Source organism: Prionailurus viverrinus, unplaced genomic scaffold (assembly GCF_022837055.1).
Source record: "Prionailurus viverrinus isolate Anna unplaced genomic scaffold, UM_Priviv_1.0 scaffold_33, whole genome shotgun sequence".
Lineage (NCBI taxonomy): Eukaryota > Metazoa > Chordata > Mammalia > Carnivora > Felidae > Prionailurus > Prionailurus viverrinus.
In genome coordinates, this window is record NW_025927604.1 from 5,713,151 (window position 1) to 5,738,012 (window position 24,862).

Here is a 24,862-nt window from a genome sequence, read left to right on the forward strand (position 1 = left end):
AAGGCATCCATGTCAATAATCTAGATTGACACAGGAATCAATAAAGTTTTGTTTTTTTTAAAGGCACACAAACACAATAAGGGCACCTGGGTGGCTCAGTCGGTTAAGCGTCCGACTTTGGCTCAGGTCACGATCTCACAGTTCACGAGTTCAAGCCCCACATCAGGCTTTGTGCTGACAGCTTGGAGCCTGAAGTCTGCTTCAGATTCTGTGTCTCACTCTCTGTCTGCCCCTGCTCATTCCCTGTCTTCTCTCTCTCTCTCTCTCAAAAATAAACATAAAAAAAAAAATAAAGCCACACAATAAAGAAGGTCAAAAACCAAAAAGTTGATTCTTGAAAGAAACTGAGAAGATCCATAAATGTGTGGCACAACCGCTCGAGAAAGAAGAGGGAAAAAGAGGAAAAGAAAGGACAAGAGCCAAAATGAAAATGCAAGTGATTTTGCCACTTTATGCCAATATCAAAAATTTAGATGAAATTGAGTAAACTCCTAGAAAAAAACATAACTTTTTAGAAGTGATGCAATTCATGTAAATGGATCAATCACAAAACCTTTCCCTCATAAAGAATATTCCAGGCCCAGATGGTTTCAATAGCAAATTCAACCTTTCTCTCCCAAAGTCTTCCAGAGAATGGGTTGGGGGGGGGGGGGACAGTATCCTCCACAAATTAGAGGTTAGAAGAACCTTAATACCAAAAGTCGATGAGAAATTATAAAACAATCTGATGTTTACACATAAATGCAATCATCCTGGAAAAAATGCCGGCATTCCAAATCGAGCAGTATATAAAGGAATTAATTGATACATTATGAGTAACCTGGCTTAATACCTGGAATTCAAGACTCATTAGAAATTCCATTAATATAACTCACCACTTTAACAGATTAATGGAGACACTCCACATGATCTTAATGAATGGATAAAAACAATCTGAGGAAATTCAATAGTAATTCATGATAAACATTAATCTACACAAAGGGGAATATGAAGAGAACACCTTAATCTAATAATAAGCATCAGTCAAAACACTACAAAAATCCTAGTACCTGTAGTAAAACAATGAAAGCTTTTCCTCTGAAGTTGTCAACAGGATGGAATGAAGATTCCCATTCTCACTATCTGCTTTCAACACAGCAGCTGTGCTTAGAAGAAGGGTATCCATATGGGGAAAAAATGGAAAAAAACTTCTAATGGAGAAAAAATTGCACTGGATGTCTCCTTTCCATCCTGCACAAAAATCAAGTCTATGTGTGTTATAACCCTAAATGTGGAAGGCAAAATTACCAAGGTTTCAGAAGATAGTATGAAGTGATATCTTCATCCCTTGAAAATATCTTCATGGTTTTAGGGTAGGAAAAGATTTCTTACATAAGAGAGGCAAACGAATACATTAAAAAAAAAAACAACTACTAATAATAGAGAGAAAAAAATAAACGGATTTTTCAAGAACTAGCCATGCATGCCTCTGTCCCAGCTCTAACACAGCTCCTTCTAGAAGCTTTCTCCGGCTCCTCCAAGCATTATGCTGCTTGCTGATTTGGTCCAAACTCCTGGAAAAGCCCTTATAATGTTGGAATACTGTATTACAGCTTTCACACCTGTCAGTTAAGCCAGACTTTGGGTTCCCTCATGGCAGGAAACCTGTCTTATCCAAGTCTATACTCGGAAGCACAGCAAAGTGTGTGGCACGCTGAAGACGCACAGCGAACGTATGGTGAATGGGTGTAGACGGAGGAGTGCAGGTATTGACCATGCTGCATTCACCTGTGCACCAAGCAAAGCACTATTAACAGCCTGGGGGGCTCTGCAAGCACTTGCAATAAAAGGACCCTTTCAAATGCCCTTCCCGGAGATATTGAAGACACCGTGTGTGTAAAATCTACACAGAGAATGTGAACAGGGCTCGGTACTTGCTCACCAAGCCTTTGAGTTGGGATGCTTCTAACGATGACACAAACCCAGCTTATGGAAAAATGTGTTTTTGTGTTCAAGTCCTCTGGGTTTTCACGGAAGTGGTTTGGCTGGGTACACAGTGTGTGCGTTCGAACTGCTGGAGCTCGCTAGATTGCTGTGTTTAATTGGGCAACAGCTGGCGATAATTTTCTGTGTATGGAGTGAGGGATTCAGTGACTGCTTCACTTTGCATTGTGTTTCATTATCTTTGTTTCTGCCCTTTCAGCTCTTGTAACGGGCCGGAAAGGAGTAGGGGCAGAGGACTGAGAACCACAAATGAGGCAGAATCTTGTCATCTGCAAGCCGGGTGACGTACGATGTTCCGGCAGGAAAGGTCTTTGTCGGGAAGTTCACTGACTCCCGAACGCTCAGCCCCCCCCCAGGTACCCAGAGATCACCAGATTCAATGTCATCCTTTGGCAGCCTTTGAAACAGGTGAAGGGACCTCCCGGAAATCACCCAGCAATGCTAGCAGCTGAGCAGGGACGAAAGTCTCTCCCTTCACCCCCAGCCTTCTTCCTCAAACACCACCTCCACCTCTGCCATTCTTGGCCAAGCGATGGAACGTCTGGAAAATGGCAGTCCTGGCCAAGGGTGGTGTTCTAACCACAAAGTCCTCTGGCTCCGCCCAGTGATTCTGGCGGCCACAGCAGAGGTCTGGAAACAAAACAGAATGCAAAAATCCCCACGCACATAAGTGATCCTTTCCCCCTGAGAATCAATTAGTCAATGTTGTAAAGCATTTACACAAATGCTGTGTTATTACCGGGTGATGGTAGGGCATGTGCTGGCTGAGTGTGTTAATGGGAACGCTCATAGTCCGGAGACTGCTTGTCAATCCACAAGATGCCCAAGAGAAAAGCAGTTCAGGGTTGAAGTCGTTAGAGGAGGAACAGTAGCAGTTCATCATTAGAGGGTAATGGGACTCAATTTACCCCAAAGGCTCCATTCATCCCGGCAGCCAGAAACCTGGTGCCAGGCAAGTAAACTTGGCCCTGGCTCCCTCGGCTACTCCCTTTATTCTTGTGTATTATCTGCAATTTGATGTCACTTCACATGATTCATGGAAACAGGCAAGGGATATATATATATATATATACATATATATATATATATATATGTATATATATATATGGATAATAAATCACCAAAGAGACTGAAAGGCAATGAAAATAGATGGCATATCAAAATTTTAGAGCAACAACTCTCCACTGGTTTCTGCTGGGCACAGGATGTGTCCTGCCTCGTGGCCCCTGAACTGCCATTTCCACCCGGGCCCTAGAGCATTCTCTGGGTCCTGGTGACAGGTGAGGGGACAAGGAGTCCCAGCAGCAGGAGGCAGGTGTGACAGGAGACCCCAGTGCCCTGCCCGTCTTCCCCTCCAGCTGCCAGCAAGCAGGAGAGCAGCACAACCACACAGATGACGGGGGCTCCATACCCCTGTGGCCCGCTGCTCTGCTCAGACACCAGGCGAAGGCAGGTTAACCACAGCAAACATCTCAAGCCGCGGCTGCTCTGGGGAAGGAGGATGACCCTGGGCAGAGGTAAGGGGGGGACAGTAAAGAAAGCTCGGGGGGCCTGGTTACCAAAGAAAAGTCACAAGCTGTGGATTGAAGGAGATTAGCCTTAGGTGGAAGGAAGTCAGGGAATGATACAACAACCTGGAGGGAATGTGTGGTAGCAAAATAAACTTACACTTCATTTAACGAGGGATATGGTATTTATGTCCTCAGACAAAAAGAAAAATCCAGAATATAGGGCAAAACATGGCCAGAAAAAAACTTACTTTTGAGCAATTGATATAAATATATATATATATCCATATATATATATATATATATATATCCATAAATATATATATAAATATAAAAGTGTATATATATATTTTTATATATTTATGGATAGTGTGAATCTTCAACTGCACTCTTTCCCTTTTTGCTTTGGTTGCCGGGTAAAGTCCACGTTTTAACTTGCAACCCAACTTCACGAAAGTCAGGAGGATTTTATAGCAAAAAGTCCCATGGCAAACTACCCCTCTGGTTTCTTCATACCATTTTATCTTTCTTTTCACACTGACTTTTAAAAGTCCACCTATGTATTGCCGTGTTATCATACCATAGTATTGTAAGCCATATCAAAAAAATTTTCGGAACAAGGCAGAACAGAAATAGAGACATGGATGCTGGCAGCATTTCAAAATTAAAAAAAGCAACAACCAATGAAATGAACAAGCCTGGAACCCACGCACGGGGCCAGGGAAGGACCATGGCGTGAGGCCCCCTGTAGTGAGGGGTTCTAGTCCCCTGAGTGGCCAACCTCACAGTGCTGACACGGGGCTGACTGTGTCCCCTCACTGGAGCCCAGTTGTGCCAAGTGTGAAAATGGAAGGGCTTATTGACATCACTGATAACAATCCCCAGCAAATGTAATAATCGATGATTTGACATTTGTGCAGCTTGTGTGCACCGCCCCAGGGGGAGGCTGGAGTGTGTGGCCAGAGCCACCCTACCATTGAGATGCTGCTCGAGGAGGGAGGTGCTGGAGACTGACTGAAGGGTAAGTAGAGGTTGCAAGGGCTTTATTATTCCAATGAGGTAAGAGTTGGCTTGGGAGTTGGCACTGAAAAGTGGAGAGATAGGAATTTGAGCTTCCGCTTTATTGAACTCACAAGATCCACGGGAGAAACAGCAAAACTCTCCCTGCAGGACGGAGCGCTGGCTAAAGGCATGCTGTTCAAACCTCGGGGTTTGGGAGAAGCATGGCTGGGGAGAGGAGTCGCACCCCTCACGGTGCCTCACACACAATGGCCACCCTCTGAGATATCCCAAATGGAAGCCCAGGGCAGCCATCACGCGTCCTCATAACCACGACATGATCACAGCTCTGGGGACACAGTCAGAATGGGTGTCTTGGGGGTGGGTGGAGCCTGCGTCATAGGGAGCAGGGATGTGCAATTACGTTCCATTTGGAGAACCCAAAAGTGTGCCGCAGAATAACGTTCACCATGGCGATGTGGCACAATTATGTGTTTTGATATTTTCTAATAACATGGTGAGATGGATGGAGCTTATTTGCTCCTTTGGGGCCTAGAAGACCCACAAGGCAGACAGAGGAGATTACCATCTTATCCGTGGCTCTTCGTGGACACATCGAAGATCTACATTGATTCATAATAAATTGAACCAAATAAAAGTTTGGCTAAACTTGACCTCACTGCCACGCTAGGCCAGGAAATCTGGGATTTCTGCAAATAGGCTGAGCAAGGCCAAATAAAGATCAGTATTTCTAACCTCAGAATCCATGACCACTTTATCAATAAATGGTGGGTGGTGCCACCCCTGGATTACTGCGCTCCGACCCTTAGCATAGCACACCTCTTCTCCTACTCGAGACCAGCTTGTCCTGTAAGGGGGCCAACCCAACCCAGGGTCCTGTGTGACCCACAGAGGGATCTGAGAAAAGAGGGACGAGCGCCCGTGTCTTGGGACGCGTAGCATTTCAGAAAGACAACAGCACGTGAAGATACTGGAAGCAATGGGAAGCACGGGGACATGCAAGATGGCGGCACCCGCCCTGTGTGCAGTGGGCGTGATGGTGTATGCCAGGTGCCTGGTGCCCAGGGAGTACCCACCGCACGCTCCTCTCCTGTGCTGCCCCTTCCCAGACTCCGGAGAGTCTGAGCCCCTGCGGGCCCTCGCCTGTCCAGGCCTCTTCTGACACGGCTCCCCCCAGGGAGCCCCCAGGTCCCTCGGGTGTTTAGTCTGGGTGATAAACGGGAGGGCGGGCCTGGGGGAGGGGACGAGCAGGGACGAGATGTGCCCCGAGATGTCACCTTGTCAATACTCAGAAAGTAGCACCCTTTCAAAGGCCATAAATGTTCCTCAGTGATAAACAGTGTTGGGAGAATAATGACACATCGGGGTAATAATGACACTTCCTCCACTAAAGTGTTTAAGGTTACTAGATGGTATTAAACCCACCTGCACGGGCCCCAAAGGGAACTCATTCCCTGCCCAGAGACAGACCATGGGCACAGAAAAGCTTAGTTTTTCTGATGCCCTTTCAGGGCTGGGCCTGACTTGTTATCCCTTCCGGGTGGTGGATGGGGAGGGTGCGGGGAACACTCGGGCCCAGGCTCCTGGTGGCATGCGGGCTGGCTTGCCCAGTGGGTAGGGGCACAGTCAGAGGAGGCCAGCAGGGGGGTTCTTTGGCCCAGGTCAGTAGTGCAGGACAAGGCCAAAGAGATAACGGGAAGAAGAGCAGTGGGGGACCGGCAGAGACGGTTTGGGGGAATTCTGAACGTAGGACAGAAACCACTGTGACTCCGGCGAATGGGTTCATTCATTGCACTGGAGACTCAGCAAAAGTCTGGAACCCTGCAGAGTGAGACACGGGAAGACAAGGCAGGCCAGTGCGGCAGTGTGTTCCTGGAGATGATGGCTCCTTTGGAAGACTCAGGACAGAATTCCTGGACCTTACGCCAGGGCTGCCTAAGCAAAACCAGTCAAACTTCATTAGTCCGCTACTCTGAAAAAAACGAATACAGAGGTGGTTGCTTAGTTGATTCACACGAGCACCGTAAAATCTGCAGTAGATAAAGCTTTTTTTTTTTTTTCCTTACTGCTGGATCATTTCTGCATTTCTTCTACATTTGCCCATGGTTTTCAAGGGTGGGACCAGGTTCAAGCCCAGCATAGAACTCGGTATTAAAAGCACATGTGACCCGGGCCACCTCCAGCTGCTCATTCCACAAACCCACCAAAAGACCCCAGGAGTGTCTCCTTAGGAAATCAGTGGGCCAGGACAGGTGAGGCATTGTTCCGTCTTGATTTCGAAAGTTGGCGCTTCATGAAGGCTTTCTTGTCTCCCAAAGAGCTCCAAGACGGCGGATTAAATAAGATATATGTTTTGTAGCAAAGATTCTACTTTCCAAAGTTTTGGAAACTTGGAATATTTCCTGCTAAATTAGAGATATGTTGAATCCGGAAGAGTGTGGGATAACAGGGTGTAAGTGCCCTGGTAAAATAATTTAACCCATTTCCGATACCCAAGAAAGATAAAAAAAAAAAATTCTCAAACCATTGCCTGAGATCTGTCGGAACCCATATTACTGACAATCACAAGGTATTTATACTAACTATTCAGGAATCTTTTCTTTGGCTGCATTTTATTTTCCATTCCCTGCAGTGATGAGCAGATATTGATTATGATAAAATGGTCCACACACATAACCCCAGGTTTTTAAAGTTTTTGCCAAATGTCAGAGCAAAGAAGAACATGAACGGTTCTGTAAGAAATGTATTCCTATTGTTACTTTCATACACTTTTAGTTATTAAAAAAAAAAACCAATTGGCCTTCTTGAGTTACTGTAGTTCTGAACTTACGAATTTTTCTAATCCTGTTAAGAAGAAGTTTTAAATGGAAATACGTCAATATACATTTCCATATGCATGTAGGACTCTGTGTTAATTAAATCATCCGTTCAATAAACAAATACTGGCAACAAATACTGGGTGCCTCCCATGGGCAGGCACCGTGCTGGGTGCTAAGATGACTGTCCTTGCCAGACATGACAGAGGGTGCTGTTTCCAAGGAAGGATAATAAACTTGGAATTGAACAATTTGCGTGGCCGAGGCCACATGACTCAAGGGTAGTAAGCCTCGGTTTTCTGGATGGTTTTCAGCTATGGTGGAGCAAAGCTGAAGAAAGATGACAGTAATTACAGACGGTGTCACGAAGACAGGAGTTAGCGTGGCCACCAGGGTTTCGTCGTCCCCCGTGCGGATCCTGGTGTAGCGGCCTTCCCCGAGACAGTTGTGACATTTAGTTAGCAGCACTGGAAGGTCATAACGTAACAAGCTTTCCCAGAGTCGACCACGCTTTTTTTTTTTATTAAAAACTGACCTTTATCTGTAGGACTTTATAACCCTGAGAAACAAAAAATCACATTAGCCCTTTCCTCAAGAGATCTAAAAGTACATGCTTCTGATCTTTGTATGTCTTTTCGTTTCCATCTAAAACAGAGCAAAATGAAAATTTTACGAAGAAATGAACTGAGAAGTTGCCGAGTGACTAGCAGATGTGAAGAAGAAATAATCCCTGGGTGAGATTCTGAACGTCTGAATGTCTGAACGTCTGAACGGAGGTGGCCGCTCCGGGAGTGAAAATCACCCGGGCAGACCCCGGAGAGAACGTCAGAAGTAGGGTCATCCGTGTTTGTCACACGTTGGGAGCAGAAAAGAGGAAGACTGAGGGCCTCAGCGGTGCAGCTGGGGGTTGATGGCAGGGAGGAACGTGAGAGGGAGTGGGGGAACTGTCTCAGGCAGGAAGATCATGTCTTTGGTGTTTGAAATTAATTTTCAAGACCAGGTGCCCTGTACCTCATTCTTTTGGGCATTTCCCCCCAAGGTACTTCCAATGCACACGTCCAGCTGTAAGGATCTGGGTGCACATCACATGACAATCCCTCAAACATTGTATTTTACTTGAAAAACTTGCCTGAATCTAGAATATTCTTTTCTTTAAAAAAAATAAATAAATGTTTATTCTTGAGAGAGAGAGAGAAACAGAGACAGAGACAGAGTGTGAGCAGGGGGAGGGGCAGAGAGAGAGGGAGACACAGAATCCGAAGCAGGCTCCGGGCTCTCAACAGTGAGCACAGAGCCTGATGTGCAGCTCCAACTCACAAACCTCGAGACCATGACCTGAGCTGAAGTCGGATGCTTAAACTACTGAGCCACCCACGTGCCCGGAATCTAGTATATTCTATATACAGTTGTGTAACTGTGTGTGTGTATATATATCTTAACTTCAAATTCATGCCATTGTATTTCCCCCAAATTAAAGTAAAATCAACTCTTAATCAAGTTGTGCAGCAAATGTCTGTAGTTGTAAGTGCCTCCCAGGGATGATGTGTGCTGATCCCCCTCCAGACGAGACAACTGGAGAGGTGATGCCCATTCGTGTGGGAAAGAAGGCTATAGGGAGAGCCGCTGATCCATGTGCAAAGGGAAGAGACCAGAACGCTGGGGAAGGGGAGAGCGACCAGGCCACAGACTATGGGGATCAACCTGGAAGGCTCAGGGAGAGGCCGGCTGCCCGAGAGCTGCTGGATGGGAGGGGAAGGACCAGTGATGGTACAAAAGGTTGACATGATCCAGAAGAATGAGGACGGATGCTCTAGACCGTGTCGCCCCCAAATTCATGTTGAAAGCCCAACCCCCAATTAGGGGGGTTAGGATGGTTAGGATGGTTAGGAGGCATCTGGAGGCGGGGCCTTAGGGAGGCAGTTAAGCCATGAGGGTGGAGCTCCCACGATGCCCTTCGTGCCCCTAGAAGTAGAGAACAAGAGACCTTGCTTCCTCTCTCTCCTTTCCACGTAAGGAAACAGTGTGAAGGCGGCCGTCTGCAAACCACAAAGAGAGCCTCCAACAGAAATCAGGCCTGTCATCACCTTGATCAAGGACTTCCAGCCTCCAGCGCTGCGAGGAGCCCCCCCCCCCCCCCCCCCAGCCTGCAGGATTTTGTTACAGTGGCACGAGCAGATGAAGAAAGGATCTGGCAGTGGGGGGTCACCATCGACAGAGTGGACAAGGGCTGGGTGGGAGGAAATGGAGCAAATCCACGTGATTCGTTTGAGACGTTTGCTTTCGAGTTCAGGGGGAGTGGGAGCAAGGCAGGGGGTGGGGGGCACAAGCGGGGGCACCTGCAGCATCAGGCAGAGCACATCTGAAAGCTGGTGAATTCAGGAAGCCATGGAGGCCGGAGGGGCCCAGCACCAGGCTGACAAGTCCCCATGCCCTTCGACCAGCTCTGAGGTCCTGGTCTGGGCCCCTCAGATCTTCTGGGAGCACAGAAGGAAGGACCCTCGGAGCAGAGGTGCCCCCTCGTTGAGCACTGAGCATGTTCTGAATCTCCACATTGAAGCCTCCCAGCAAGCCCACAGGGGAGGTACGGATATGACCCCTTGTTTCCAAAAGAGGGAGCTGGGGATTAGCAAGATTCAGAAATTCGACCGGGTTCCAGGTCAACAGAGACAAAGTACTGAAACCCAGTTTGCTCAGAGACTCTAACCTCCAGTTAACATTTTCTGTGTTCTCAGTTCTCATGCCCCTGGAAGGACCCCATGCTGGCCTCAGGGACCCAGTTGTGTTTAATTGGGGTCACAGAGCTACAAGCTGTGCCTCTGAGGCCAGACCCATCTACTGAGACATGTGTCTGGAGGTCTGCAGAGGTGTCCTTCTGTCCTGTGGATTTGTGTCACTCCAAATCGGCGATAATACAGTGCAAGAAACCCACCAAATTGGGGCTCACTCACTGGCTTACAAACATGTTTTGGCCAGTGCTGTATTTTATTTGAATAGTTAACGTGAATGTTTCTAGGCAGGATATGGCCCTCTCCTTCCATCTCGGCCATCTTGATCCCCCAACCCGCACCCCAGAAGCTTCCCCTCCATTCCTGCTACCCTCTGTGCACTGAAGGCATTTGAGTTGACGGCCCCTGATTAAATTAGTGCTGATCTATTCACAATCATTTTATTACATACTTAATACAATTCAAAAGAAGATCTTCCAGGTCAAAAGACCCCCTCGCTCAGGTAAAGGACTGTAATCACATGTGTAAGACACAGGTTTTCCCAAGAATATTTTGCAAAAGTCTGGTCAAGCTGAAATGCTTGGTGGTTTTCTCTATAACACACATAAACCACAAGCAGGATAGCTGCTTCTCAGCTGATGCTAAAACAAACACAATACTCCCCCCAAATGAACTGGGGTAAGTAAAATTTTAGAATGTCACCGAAGATGTGTTTCATAATAGGTAGAAACAGAACAGAACAACAGAATGGCCTCATTGTTCAGACTAATTTTTTTTTTAAGTTTTTATTTAAATTCCGGTTAGTGAAACACACAGTGGAGTATCAGTTTCAGGTATACAATATTGTGATTTTACACTTCCATCCATCATCCGGTGCTCTTTATGGCAAGTGGGCTCCCTAATCCCCCACACCCGTGTAGCCCATCCCCACCCCTCCCCCCTCTGGTAACCATCAGATTGTTCTCTATAGTTAAGAGTCTGTTTCTTGGTCTGCCTCTCTTTTTTCCCTTTACTCATTTGTTTCTTAAATTCCACGTGTGAGTGAAATTATATGGTATTTGTCTTTCTCTGACTTTTTTTGCTTAGCATAATATACTCTGTCTCCATCCACATCATTGCAAACGGCAAGATTTCATTCTTCTTTATGGCTGAGTAATATTCCATCGTATATAGATATCATATCTTCTTTACCCATTCATCAATTGATGGGCGCTTGGGCTTTTTCCATAATTTGGCTATTGTAAATAATCCTGCTGTAAACATTGGGGTACATATGATCTATTTGAATTAGTATTTTGGTATTCTTTGGGTAAATACCCAGTAGTGCAATTGCTGGATTATAGGATAGTTCTATTTTTAACTTTTTGAGGAACCTCCACACTTTTTGCCAAGGTGGCTGCACCAGTTTGCATTCCCACAAAGGTTGCAAGAGGGTTCCCCTTTCTCCACATCCTTGCCAACACCTGCTGTTTCTTGTGTTGTTGATTTTAGCCATTCTAACAGGTGTAGAGTGATATCTCCTTGTAGTTGTGATTTGCATTTCCCTGATGATGAGTGATGCTGAGCACCTTTTCATATATGTTAGGCGTCTGTAGGTCTTCTTTGACAACCTGGAATGCTTGGGGCACCTGGGTGGCTCAGTCGGTTGAGCACTGAGTCTTGATTTTGGCTGAGATCATGATCTCATGGTTGTGAGATTGAGCCCTGCTCTCGGGGGGGGGGGGGGGGGGGCTCCACACTGGACATGAAACCAGCTTAAGATTCTCTCTCTCTCTCTCTCTCTCTCTCTCTCTCTCAAATAAATAAATAAGGAATGCTGCACAAATTTTCAGGTCATCCTTGGGCAGGGCCGTGCTAATTGCTGTATGATTCCAATTTTAGTGTATGTGCTGCCGAAGCGAGCACCAGACTAATTCTTTAAAACACTTCACAAATCGGGAGACAAAAGGTTTGTTCATCCCCTACAACTGGCTTTGGGTGCAGTGAGCAAACCATGTACTACGTGGGATCCGTGGGAAATGTGGGAAAGTGAGACGATAAAACAATTAAGATGCCCCTTTACTTCTAGCTGTGTTCTAGTATCAGGAAAGGACCTGGAAGTAAAAGAACAGAATCAAAACTGGATCTGAAACTTGGTCCTCTCATTGAGGAAGAAGGGATGGCAGTATTTGAGTGTCTGCTGTGCTCCTGGAACCTGGCACCCGCGGGTCATCCCCGCGAGACCTTGGGGCTGCCTAGTCCTGCCATTGCAAAAGAGCATATGCATGCTGAGGACAGAGGGCAAGCCCGCGCTAGTTGGCAGTGGGGTGGGCACTGCAGTCAGGCCTCTGGGGAACCACGGCCCAAACTCTCAGCGACCACACCCCAAGTCTATTTGGATTGTTGCAATCCGGCACCACCCTCCACGGCCTCCCGCGAAGCTGGGCTGAAGATTCAGTCCAGAGGCAGGTGAGTCCAAGGAGTTTTACCACCTGTCCCCTTCCTGTGGACACCCTGGCATACACAGCTCTGCGTGCAGGCAGATGATGGACATGACCCCATTGGAACACAGCTGTAGGAAGACCAACACTTTGAGGGCAGGGCTCTGGGCCAAGTGCAGACTGGCCCTGTATGCAGTTTGCTTGTGCTCTGAAGCCTGGTGCTTGGGGGAAGCTACAAAGAGGTGGGGTCGGGGTCCCTGGGGCTCACCATGGGGCAAGCACGTGGCCATGAGATGTGCTACTGTGGTCACAGAGCTTCAAACCAAGGACAGTTTATTCCACAGACACACCCTATGCATCAACCCCCTGTGGTGCAAAATGCAGAGGTTTTCAGGTAGAGGTTGGTCAAAGGTGGAGCTGCGTAACTGCCCATTTATTCCGGCAATAATGATTCACCGGTCCTCTGTGCCCAATTATAGTTGCACCGCCCCCAAGTCTCCACTCAAGGATTACGTTCTTCCTGGATGATCTTCTGACTCCTCCTGTGTCCTCAAAATTCAGCAGCTTGACTGGAGCACGATCATTGCTCAACGGCTGGTGTGTGGGGAGCCCCCATGATGCCTATCTCCTGTCGCTCTCGCCTCTGTGGAATCCCTCCCCGCGAGTCTGGGCAGGGCTGATCTGCTTTGGATGAATCTAACGTGAAGAAGTGATGGGATGTCTCTCTGGAGATAAAGTTATAAAGAGACTGGCGTCCACCCTCCATCTTGCACACCCCCCGCCCTCGGAAGCTCGCTCCAGAAGCTACCGTGTTGCGAGCAACAGAATGGGGACGCCCATGCGGCAAAAAACTGCTGTCTCTGGTGGGTGGCCAGTGGGACCCGAGGCCTGTTCACAAGCACAAGAGTGGGTTTGAGCCTCGAGACGCTGACGGTCTCGTGAGCGACCCTGAGCCAGGCCTGCCCAGCCGAGCCGTTCCCAGGGCCATGGCCACACGAACTGCGAGACAAGTGTTTGGTGCTCTCACACACTAGGTTTGGGGCAATTTGTTACACGGCAATAGATAATTGATCCAGACTTCTAAGCGAATCATGCCCAGGTGACTGGACTGTCTAAAAACGTGTGCCTGTCCTGACACTCAATCCCCACTGGCTCAGACTGATCAGAGCTCCAGGGTCCCTCCCGCCCCAGTGTCCCCTCGCCCTTCGCACTGGCTGTGCTCGTCCCTGCCGCCCTGCTGGAGCTGAGGCCCAGAGAGGCCCCACAGGGACGGAGCTCCTTCACAGCTGCAGAGTCTGGCATGTGCCACCATTCGCGCGGAGACGGAGGAGAAGAGACAGGGCAGGGCACACGCTGCCTGCAGCCCTCGCCACTCACAGGTCAACCCCAAGTCCGGGCCCGGCCCTCAGAGCCCACACCCAGACGACGAGGCAGCGAGGATTCCACTCGACCTGGTCACACGCAGGGCGCGGCGGTCCAGCCGAGCCCCAGAAGGCAGTCTCGGTCTCCACCTGGCCAGACCCGGTGGCAGGGATGTGGCCTCAGCTGCCACCCGACACTGCAGAGCTGTGGGCCTTCTGACGTGGCAGAGGACGGTCTCTCCAGCCTGCGGACTCATTCAGCCAGGGGGCTCAGCACCAAAACTGACAGGCAGCTTTACGAATTGCACTGGCCTGACCGACCCGGGTGGTAGGGGGGGGTGGAACTCTACCCCCAGAGGCCCGGATTGGGCCGGTTGCCATGGCAACTGCCTCACAGCCCAGAACTGCCTTTCCTTTGAGACCAGTGAAGGCAGGGCGGGAGCCAGCCCATGGCACCGGCTCTCTCTCCATGCGAGCTTACGGGCATCGCTGCCTTCCCTGCCTCCCCGGCCAAGGTCAACCCAATGAGTCCAGCGTTCATGGATCTGTTATCCTGCAGAGCAGCGGGGTGGGCGCTTCTGCTCTGCCCTCCTAGAGACCCTGCTCTCCTCTTCCCCCCTCAGCCTCCAGCACTCCCCAGGCAGTCCCCTGTTCCACCTTACTGTTCCTATCTTGCAAAAAAAATTCTCGGCAAGTCTCCACTTACCAGTGAGACACATTCCCTGGCCATGCCCAGGGTTATGGAAAGCTTAAGAAGAAACAATTAATTTTGTTTCAGCAGGTGGGTGTGGGGTGGGTGGGTTAAAGGGACACTATATACAAGATGTGGGTTGAGCCTCAGCTCTGAAGCCTGGGAGACAATTTTCCCAACAGAGAAGCTGAAAACAAGGACAGTCAAGGCAGAAGCGGCCACACGGAGTGGAGCAAAGGCACGGAAAGCAGAGAAGGCAGCTGTGGGTGAAGGGCAATCTTGAGTGTGCCTAGATACGGGGATAAGAACCCAAGAGACCCAGTGGAGGGGGGCGGTTGGGGAGGGCCACACGGCTGTCAGCTGAGACTTACTTTGCAAGGGATCTTGAATTCCCGGCAAGGGATTTGGGGGATTGGCCTCTGGGTGGTCAGTTGTCAGCGGAGATGCTAAAGGTGGGAGCTGTTCAAATCTGATACGTGTTTTGGATGAACTCTTAATAATGTCTAACCAGTGCCTATTCATCAAAAACCTACTACGCTCCCAGCCTGTTACAAGAAAGCCAGCGCCGTAAATAAGTTTCGTGTCTGTCGGGGGTTAAACCGGTAGATCCCCATAGCAGCCCAAAGCCCCAGAGAAGCACTTGTTCACATGCAAGGGAGGTATGAGGTCTCCTGTGTTGATATTTGGTCACTAAGGTCCCAGGGCAACTTTGACCATTTGAGTCTTCGTTAGTAAACTCTCATTATCCCATCGACGTGCCTGAAAGCTGTAAAAATTGTATTTTCTCGACCAGAAGGACTTATGACTGCAAGCTCTGGTTGGTTCAGACTGGCACCTGTTCTCCAGCTCCTCCGCCCCAACCCCCAGCTTTGTGAATGAAAAGGTGTGAAGTGAAAAAGGCCTTCTTCCATACTCAAAGGAAGGCCCCTGTGTAGAGGCAAAGGGCTTCTCCCAAAGAGCACTGGGTTTACAGCATCTCGTATTTATCGTCTCCAGCCTCAGTGCTCACTAACTATGTGAACATGGACCTTTGGCTTGACTGACTAGAATCCTAGCACCCTCGTTCAAACCATGAGAGATAACAAGAGCTCCCCTGTGGGGACTCGGGCTGCAAGTTTAAGCTTGTGAGAAGGCCTGTGCCCTCAGAGATGCCCCTAGTCTGTCCGCATGGGGAGTGCTGGGCCATACTGGGGATACAGAGTTCTATCCAAAGCAGAGACAGGGGTGGTTTTATTAGTGTGCATTCTGTCTGTGAGTAAATATATGATTCCCATCAGGTGTTTTCAAATACTGAAGATCTCTTTATAAACCACTTCTGTTCTCCGGACCTCAGGACCCTCTATTGGGAACCTATTGATAACATGACCCCTAATGCCTTCTGGTCCTTTCACGGACAACCTGTTTTTGTATCCTCTGCTGGAGAAGTGCGCAGTGGAATGAATGCATGAGACACAGTCCTTGACGTTCCTGGGGAAATCACGACAGAGGACTGTCAAATCCATTGAACCAGTCCCTGGGTACGTATTTGTATGAAGATTCCCCAAGGCCCTGATCAGATGGATTGGCAGAATATCACCCATGGAAGGGGACAGACAGCTGTCGAGTCACACAAAGGGTGCAGAACAAAGCATATGTTCCACTCAGACAGTTGATTGTGGAGTGCTGAGGAAACCCATCTACTTACCACTCAAGTGTCAGATTTCACCACTGATACTTGTTGCCATAGTGTTTGTTTTAATTTTGTTCCCCCAATTCACGTGCTGTTTGATTTGGTAATTGGCCCATGTATTTCCAGCTGGTAAGCGTCTCCAGCGGGCCAGGCAATGGGTTCTTCCTGCAACCCAGCCACGGGATGGCTTTCACCCTCAGGACAAGCGGAGAGGAGATTCTGGCTCTGACCACCTCCCAGGGAGGGCTGTCTGCTCAGCCACGCCCCCAGCAGGCATGGCCGCTGTATTCATTCATCTGTATTCAGCCCAGCACAGACGCACGCAGCCCCTCCCTCACCGTAAATATGATATTCAAAGGCTCCCTCTGTTTTCACATCTGCAAGCATCGCTCTTATTTAAATAATGTTCCAACGGCCTCGGGGGCCCGCAGGTCCTAAGCAGAGCAGCACCAGCTTGCCAGGTGCCCCGACCCATCCCCTGCGGCGGCCCGTGGCCCCCGCTGCTCTGGGCCAAGGTGAAGTTTGAGTTATCAGGCTGAAGCTTGGGCCGGTGTGACTTGTGACATCCTCCACAGAAACCAGGGGCGTCGAATCACGTCCTCTGTCAAGCTGCATTGAGACTCACATCCACCCCGAGCTATCAGCATACCCGAGAAAGTTCCAGAACTGCAGAGGTGAAAACAGACCTCAGGTGCCCGATGTATGATATGGCTTTCTCTGGTAGATCTGCATGTTAATCAGGGAATTCTCTGTTCCTCCCAACAACCGCAATGCCAATGAAAATAATACAATAACAGCAGCAACAAGTATTATTACCGCAGCTGTGTTGGCTTCAGTTACCTGGGAAGCAGAGCTGAGACCAGAGGTTGATTCGGGAGGTGAGGAAATGCTGGTGGGGTGGGAGGAGACTCAGGGAGGGAGACGCCTGGTGCCCATCTCCTGGGACTGCTTTAGCAAAAGTGACTTCGAGCGGCCGGGAACAGCCGGAGGCTATCCTCTCACACACGTGGAGGCCGGAAGTCTGAAATCAAGCTGTGGGCAGGGCCGTGCTCCCTCCAAGTCCTCCAAGAAGGATCCTTCCTGCCTCATCTGGCTTCTGCTGGTCCAGGCGTCCTTGGGCTGTGGCTGCGTCCCTTTAAGCTCTGCTTCCCTAGTTGCACGGCATCTTCCCTCGGAGAAAGGAAGTTCCAAGAAGTCCCCGTGATGAGCAAGGAGCAGAAGTATATTTTCCCCAGAGCCTGATCCCTGAACTAACATCCTAGATCCCCTGGATGCGAAACAAGAAAGTACCGCGGGGCATTCGTCATCCCTGCCTGCTTCTGCTCTGAGACATACTGTCCAGCAATCACAGAGCTGAAGGCTACCCCAGACCACCTGTCTGGATCTTCTGATCTCAGTCATGATGAAAAAAAACCCCAAAGCTGGGCCAGTGGGCCCAAGATTCTGAGCCAGGAGTAGAAGGGCCAGGGACAAGTGTAACAAGAATCCTCTGCAGCTGCCCTGTCTCCTCTCCTGTGCTGGGCTTCGGCGAGTGGGTATCTCAGACTCCAGACAGCTTACGAAATTGCCAGTGCAGCTTTACAGATGAGGAAGCTGATGAGAAACATCACTGCATCTGACAGATCCTAGTCACAGGGGAAATGACTATGAGAAAACGTGGCTGCCCATTTGGGGGAAAAATAATAATGAAGCCATATCTTCTCCTCATCCTTCATATCAAAATAAATTCCATATGGATCATAACAATAGTGCAAAAAACTTAGATTAAAATCACTATAAAGGATTTGGGTGAATACGTTCATAATCTTGTGATATGAAAAGCCATTTTAAGTATATCGACACAGCCAGAAAAGTATTTTAAAGAAATAGTAGTATGGCCAAGAAACCCAACAAACAAAGCTTATAGAAAAAATGACATCAGGAGAAAGGTATTTTTAGATAATATCCTTAATGTACCGTGAATGCATTAAAAAGAATAAGTAAAATATTAGTGTTCTCAAAAACATGGACAATTCATGGTGAAAGAAAAGAAAAATTAAATAGGCCACAGACATATAAAAAGATCTTCGACCTTTCTTCTAATTAAAGAAATACAATTGAAATCCTATACTTTCAGATAAAAGTATTGATATGTTGGAAAATTCAAAACATTGACACAGCCATGAACTGTTGGTACCAGTCTGGGGATGACCTTGAAATACATGCCAGAATCTTAAATAAGCATAACACATGGTCCACTCACTTCAGGGTGTGCATTTATCTATAGAGATCACTGCTTTTTTTTTAATTTTAAATGTTTACTTATTTTTTATTATGGAGAAAAAGAGTGCGAGTGAGTGAGGGAAGAGCACTGAGAGAGAGAAAGAGGGAGACAGAGAATTCGAAGCAGGCTCCGAGCTGTCAGCTCAGAGCCCGACACAGTGCTCGAACTCACAAACCGTGAGATCACGACCTGAGCCGAAGTCAGGCACTTAACTGACTAAGCCACCCAGGAGCCCCCAGAGATCACTGCTTTTTAAAGATTTATGTTCAAGGATATTTACTGTGAAGCTGTTAGAGCAGAAGAAAAGCAAAGAAAAACACAAACAACTGAAATCTCCATCAATAAGTGGTTTAAAAGCTTCTGGTATATTATTTTGAGGGATAGAAGGCAACCAGTAAAAATGCTGGTATAAATCTATATTTATGGAAACGGAACAATGCTCACATGCATTGATTAGGTTAACGCTGGAGCTCAAGAAAGCTGGAAGAAAGAGCTGAAAGGATCAGCAGACAGGTAGTTCGTGTTGCTAGGAGAGTGGAGGGAGCCTACCCAGAAGCATATACATAGGAGGGAGGAAAAAGGATGGTCTGGACTAGAATATCAACATTTCAGTGATGGTACAAGGAAAGGGATCCTCAAAAAAACTCAGAAAGATGGCCAGGGAAGAAGAAACAAAACTGGAGAAAGGGTCATCATGGAGGCCAAGGGACTAGATTTTTCTCAAGAAGAGGAAGTTCAACAAAACCAAATGCTGTAAAAAATCAAGTAAAATGAGTACTGACATATTTACTGAGTTTGACACACACACACACACACACACACACACACACACACACACACACACACAATGGCAGTGGTCTGAATAAGCCTGGTTTCATGGCAGGAAGTTAAAGGGCACAGAGAATCCACATTGCAGCAGGTGTAGAAGTTGATGGAGTTGAGAAAATACAGAAAATGTAGACAAACAGTTCAGGAAGTTCAACTGTAAATGAGAGGAGAGCCGCAGAAGGGTGTTTTGTCTGCCTCACTTTTTTCTTTTAAGAGGATGGAAGTCTGAACGTGCTTCAGTGCTGATGGAAGAAGATGTTGAAGAGAAAATAAAATTCCTGGGTAAGTGGGAGGAGGTGGCCCTACACCAGAAGAAAAGGCATCTCCTAAATATAATGGGAGGGGAGGAAAAATATGGGTGGACATCAAAGTAAGTTTTAGGGTTTGTCGTCAGTTTACTTAGGTGGAGATTCTTGGATCTGATCAAGCCAGTCAGCCGAAGGGGGGGGGGTGGAAAAAAGAAAACTCAGATGTTGCAGGAAAATTTAAGGGTCAGACTTAAAAACGGCATTCACCACTTTCACCTACAATTGCACTAGCCAAAATCCAGTCATTTGCCCAAAAAAGCCACAAGGGGAGTACAAATGTTGTCTAGCAGTGTACCCAACAAGAGGAAAGAGACAGATGTTGGTGAGCATTAGTTTTCTCTGCTGAAGGGGAAAACATGTGTTGTTGTAGTTGTTGCATTGGTTTTGTGTTGTGTTCCTAATGGCTGACTCTGTGACTTGAACATGGTAGGTCTTCAAAAACTCTTTGAAAAAGAAAGAAAGGAAGGAGGAGTGTGGGAGAAAAGAGAGAGAGAGAGAGAGAGAGAGAGAGAGAGAGAGAGAGAGAGAGGTGTTTTTTTCTAGAACTGAGCCAGATGATTCAGACATAGATATAGAAGGTAGCTGCTTAACTGGTGTGACTTGAGTTGTGGTCTTCCTATCAAATTCCTGTAACAATGAAAACCCAGTTGTGGCAGTTACCAGCTCTACCCTAAAAACTGAAGACAGCTGATACAAAATCGAAGCCTATCGACAAAGTGCCCTAAGTTCTGTAAAAGTAAGAAGGTGCCAGAAACCAAAAAAGGTAGGTCACAAATGTACAAATGTTATGATCAGCCCAAGTGTCCTATAGAATTAACAGTTGGTGGCACTGATGTTGACAGCTATACCTTTTATGCCCCTCAAGGTCTCATTTAGCTTTTCCTTTACTTTCCATCCATCCATCCATTCATTCCTGCATTCATCCAATTGTCCAAAAAAAGTGCACCATTCTGAGTTAGTACCAGTGATGGCATTTAGGTTCAAAGAGTTAAGACTATTTTACAGTCTAGTAGGGAGACAAACATGGATACCAACAAGTGCAATAAAGTGGATTCCAGGGGTGGCCAAATGAACCAACTAATTCCATAAGAGGAGTCAGAAAAGTCTTCAAAAAGATTACGACTCTCAAACCAGATCTTGAAAGAGAAGATGGTGTTCACCCAAGGATCTCAAGGACAAGAGAATATGGAGCAAGAAGGAAAGACATTCGAAGCACTAACGGCATTAACAAAGGCATGGTGTGGGAACGTGCACAAAACAGCATGGTGCATCGATTGTCCTGCGTGCCATTCTATGTGGCTAACTACCTGCACGAGGGGGTGTTGACTCACCACTTCTAGATGTAGGGCTGGTACTCATTCTTCACACTGGCAAAGCAGCCCCAGTTCCCAGGAATCAATGGGAAAAGTGCGTTTCCATCTTGTTGGAAACTTCATAATTCTGAAGGTCATATTTATGTCTTTATTTCAGTGTAACACACTTCATAAAATGACTACAGGTTATATCATCCCTTTCTAACATTTATTTGGAGCTCATCCCATTCTCTCTATATGTGTAGTCTGGCTTTTGTTTTTGTTTTTTAATTTTTCCATTTAGAGAGGGAACAAATCACATCTTGCTCAAAACACTCTGTCTTTAGTATTTCTGTATCTTCAGATTGTCTACAGTGATGTTAATGTAGCACTTTAAAATGCCAGTATGTTTTAAGAGCATAGTATACCTTCGGCTCTTGCAAAAACATCACATTATTCAATGTACACAACTGCAAAAAAGATATGACTCATATAATTTACGTGTCCTTGTGGTGTGTTATTAATGTGTGCACTTTATAAGGGTATAATTTTGGATGCAATTTTCCATAAAATTGTGATAAGTGTTATCTTATAAATTTGAGATAATTTGGCACAATATTCATTTAACCAAATTACCCCACTAATAACATCTCTTTATCTGTAAATACCAGTTCAGACTGACACTACACATTTTCTGGTAAGACCTTGAGGCTTGTAGACTCACCCAGGTATTGTTGCATACTTAGGGTGAGGAACCAGCTCTGTTCGCCTAGGTTGGAACGCACAGCCATACGCTACTTGGCCAACACTAATACTTTGGCATAAAGGCCAAAACTCTAATAACATTTGCTTCTAGGAAATCATCAAGGCAGGAGTATGTATCAAAATGAATAATGGATTAATGTCAAGGTAACTTACCATCATGTGCTGACTCGGCTTTTTGGTATCGGTTCTGTGGCTTTGGACAAGATCTTACATGTCAATAATCTTCAGACTCTTCATTGATTATATGAAGATAATGGGACTTGACTGGATCGAAAAGGTTTCTTAGAGCATAAAATCAATGATCTCTGATTTACTTTAGTACTTAATTACATGTTACTCTATCCTGTGTGTTTTTAAAGTCCATCACAGCTCTACAAATTTACTTCAAAGTCATCCAAGCCATGGCACAGATCATCCATTCGTTCATTTTATAAAGCAGTTTAGGAAGATTAGTAGCTAGGACTGAGGAGTCCCAGAGGCCTGTCTTTAGGTCCCATCTCCACCACTTACTGGCTCTGTGTTCCTGAAAAATTTACTTCTCCTCCGTACAGGTTGCTTTGGGTATGTTACACAGTCTCCCTGACCCTGAATTTGAGTTTCTTCATCTGTAAAGTGGAAATGATAATGCCTCTCTTCATAAGGGGATAGTGAAGAGGCTAAGGGAACGCCAGTGAGGGCGGCGGCTCATGACCAAATGTAGTTCATGACCAAACATGAAAAATACTGAGGAAGGATAGATCTGAGGGAAAATCCACTCTCTCTTCCTCAACCCAGCCTAGCATGCAGGGGAAGACAAGCATTCCTCGTGCTGCTAGTTACCATGAATGAAGAATCACTCTCTATCTCCCATCACAGTGCACTAGAAGCACTAGCCAAACACTTCTTGAATTAAACTGAAACCACGTTCTCATTTTATTTAAAACTATGCAGCAAAAACGGAACAGGAAGATGAACGCCATCATTCTACCCAATGCTGCCTTGTATTCCGGGAAGGCAGAAGCATGCCACAGAGTTCTGCTCAACCACAAAGCCACCTAGAAGTAGCAAATGCAAGACGCCATTCAGGAGGAATCTTAGAACGAGGTGGTGGGCAGGTGGGAGGGCTGGCAGGGCTTCCAGAGACCTTGAAGCCAGGCTGGGACAGGATGAATGGCCTTGGTGGTTAGGAACAAAGGCATTACTGTGCTAATTCTCTTTGTGATGTTGAGGGTAAATGTCCTGGTCCCTAGAGTCTACAGGCATGACAGATCATAACTAATGGGCCAACTGCTCTCCCTGGCCCAGGCTGCACTGACACCTGGCCTGCATCTTTGAACGATGAGTGAGGTATGGGGATAAAACACATTTTGCTAAGCTGTGTCCATTACCAAGTAAATCATGGCATATCATGGTTAGGCAGATATCCAGAGCTCTAGCCTCCACGACTAAATTTCTGTGCATATTGAACCTTTCATTGACAGCGAAATCTCACACACACACACACACACACACACACACACACACACACACACCTTTAATCCAGTCATTCATCATGTATTCATTAAATATTGTCTGACGGCTGACTACGCCAGGAGGAGAGAGTGTAAGACACAACATTGTCTTCTGAGAGCTTAAAGCTGCCACGGTCAGCAGGCCTCACTGGTTTTTCCTTAGCACCTTCTCCTAAATCCACACTTCCCTTCCTAGTCCTAGTGACAACTGAAGTAGGGTAGGGGCGCTTATCCAAACTCTCCTGAAAAGAAAAGGGTCTCCCCAATAAAGAAATCTGGGTCTCCAGAGAGGCCAGTGCTAGCCGGCTACCAATTAGCCAACGAAAACGTCTCAGAGTTTTGCCACCACCAGGCAGCTAAGAAGAGGGTAAAACAGCATAAATTATTAGGCTCACGGCACCAAAGGGGACCCAGCCTAGACCGCTGTGTATCAGTACAAACCTGTCCTTAGTAGCAGGTCAAAATTGTTTTCACTGGGGTCTGAAACTACTTCTAAGAGCCTTTCCCCGTTCAACCTTTGGTATACGCTAGGCATCGGGTAGTGTTTTATTACAAAGAAGAACTTGAATTTGTTTCCCCAAAATAGGTATGTGGAACGGTTGAATCTCAACTCTCTGTTTACTTAACTCCTGCATAATCCTCATGTGAAATCCTTCCAAGCTCTAAGGATGGAGTTAGATGTAGAGTTAGCAAATGTTCAGAAAGAAGCCACTTTTCTTTTTAATGCTTATTTATTTTGAGAGAGAGAGCATGCATGAGTGGGGGAGGGACAGAGAGAGGGCAAGCGGGCGTAGGGGGCAGCAAGAGAGGGAGAGCGAATCCCGAGTATGCTCTGTGCTGTCAGCACAGAGCCCAATGTGGACTCCATCTTATGAACTATGAGATCATGACCTGAGGTGAAATCAAGAGTCGGGACGTTCAACGCACTGAGCCACAGGCGCCCTTGAAAGAAGCCAACTTTTACGCTACTCTACACCTGGCCTTCCAAGACAAAAAATAAACATTTAAGACAGGACTGCTGGACAGAGGAAACTGCAATCCATGAGAACAACACAAAAACAAGTTACAAGAGAACAAACAATTCAGGTGAGGATACATGTGGCCCTCAGTTGTGTGGCCCCCGCTAAGGGCGGCTGAGTTAGGGCAAGCTGGGAGTGGCTAGAGATGGCCGAGGTAGGGAGGATCGCCTTTGGAATGTGGTGCGCATGTATTCCTACTCAGAAAGCCCCTCTGAGCCCCTATGTGGGCCTCTGCACTCGGAGGCAGATGAAAAGACAGAGCTAGCTGACCCAGACCTGGGCACGCGCTGCGAAACCACAGAAACTCCACGGAAGTTCCAGAGAGGAACCTTTTAGTTCCACCTCGGCAGAAGGGAGCGTTCACGTGGATACAAAAACCACGCTTCTCTAAAAGTTTGCAAATCCCCACTTAATTCTCACCCTTTTACAGCTGTGGCAACACGGTGGTAATGTCACAGGAATGTTGAGAAGTCGCACACAAATGCAACAATTACTACAGCTTGGAGACTAGTCATACAAAGTCGCAAAACCTGGCAATACATTTGTGTGTAGCTGACGGTGACCTGACAGCCAAATTTCCCACAAGCTTCGGAAAGAATTTTCACCACCCATGACGCCAGCCGACTAGCCAAGGCTGTCTTGGGTGTCAAAGGGTTCGGGCAATGTGGATGGCAATCGAGGCTCTGAAGTAAGATCCTCAGAG

General features: G+C 47.1%; 1 non-coding gene across 1 annotated transcript; it reads right to left on the bottom strand.

Moving 5' to 3' along the window:
• Window positions 1-11,855: 11,855 nt before the first annotated feature.
• Window positions 11,856-11,958, bottom strand: LOC125158356 (U6 spliceosomal RNA). The gene has a single exon (XR_007149366.1). It is a non-coding gene; the product is annotated as a U6 spliceosomal RNA (small nuclear RNA).
• Between the last annotated feature and the right edge of the window lie 12,904 nt (window positions 11,959-24,862).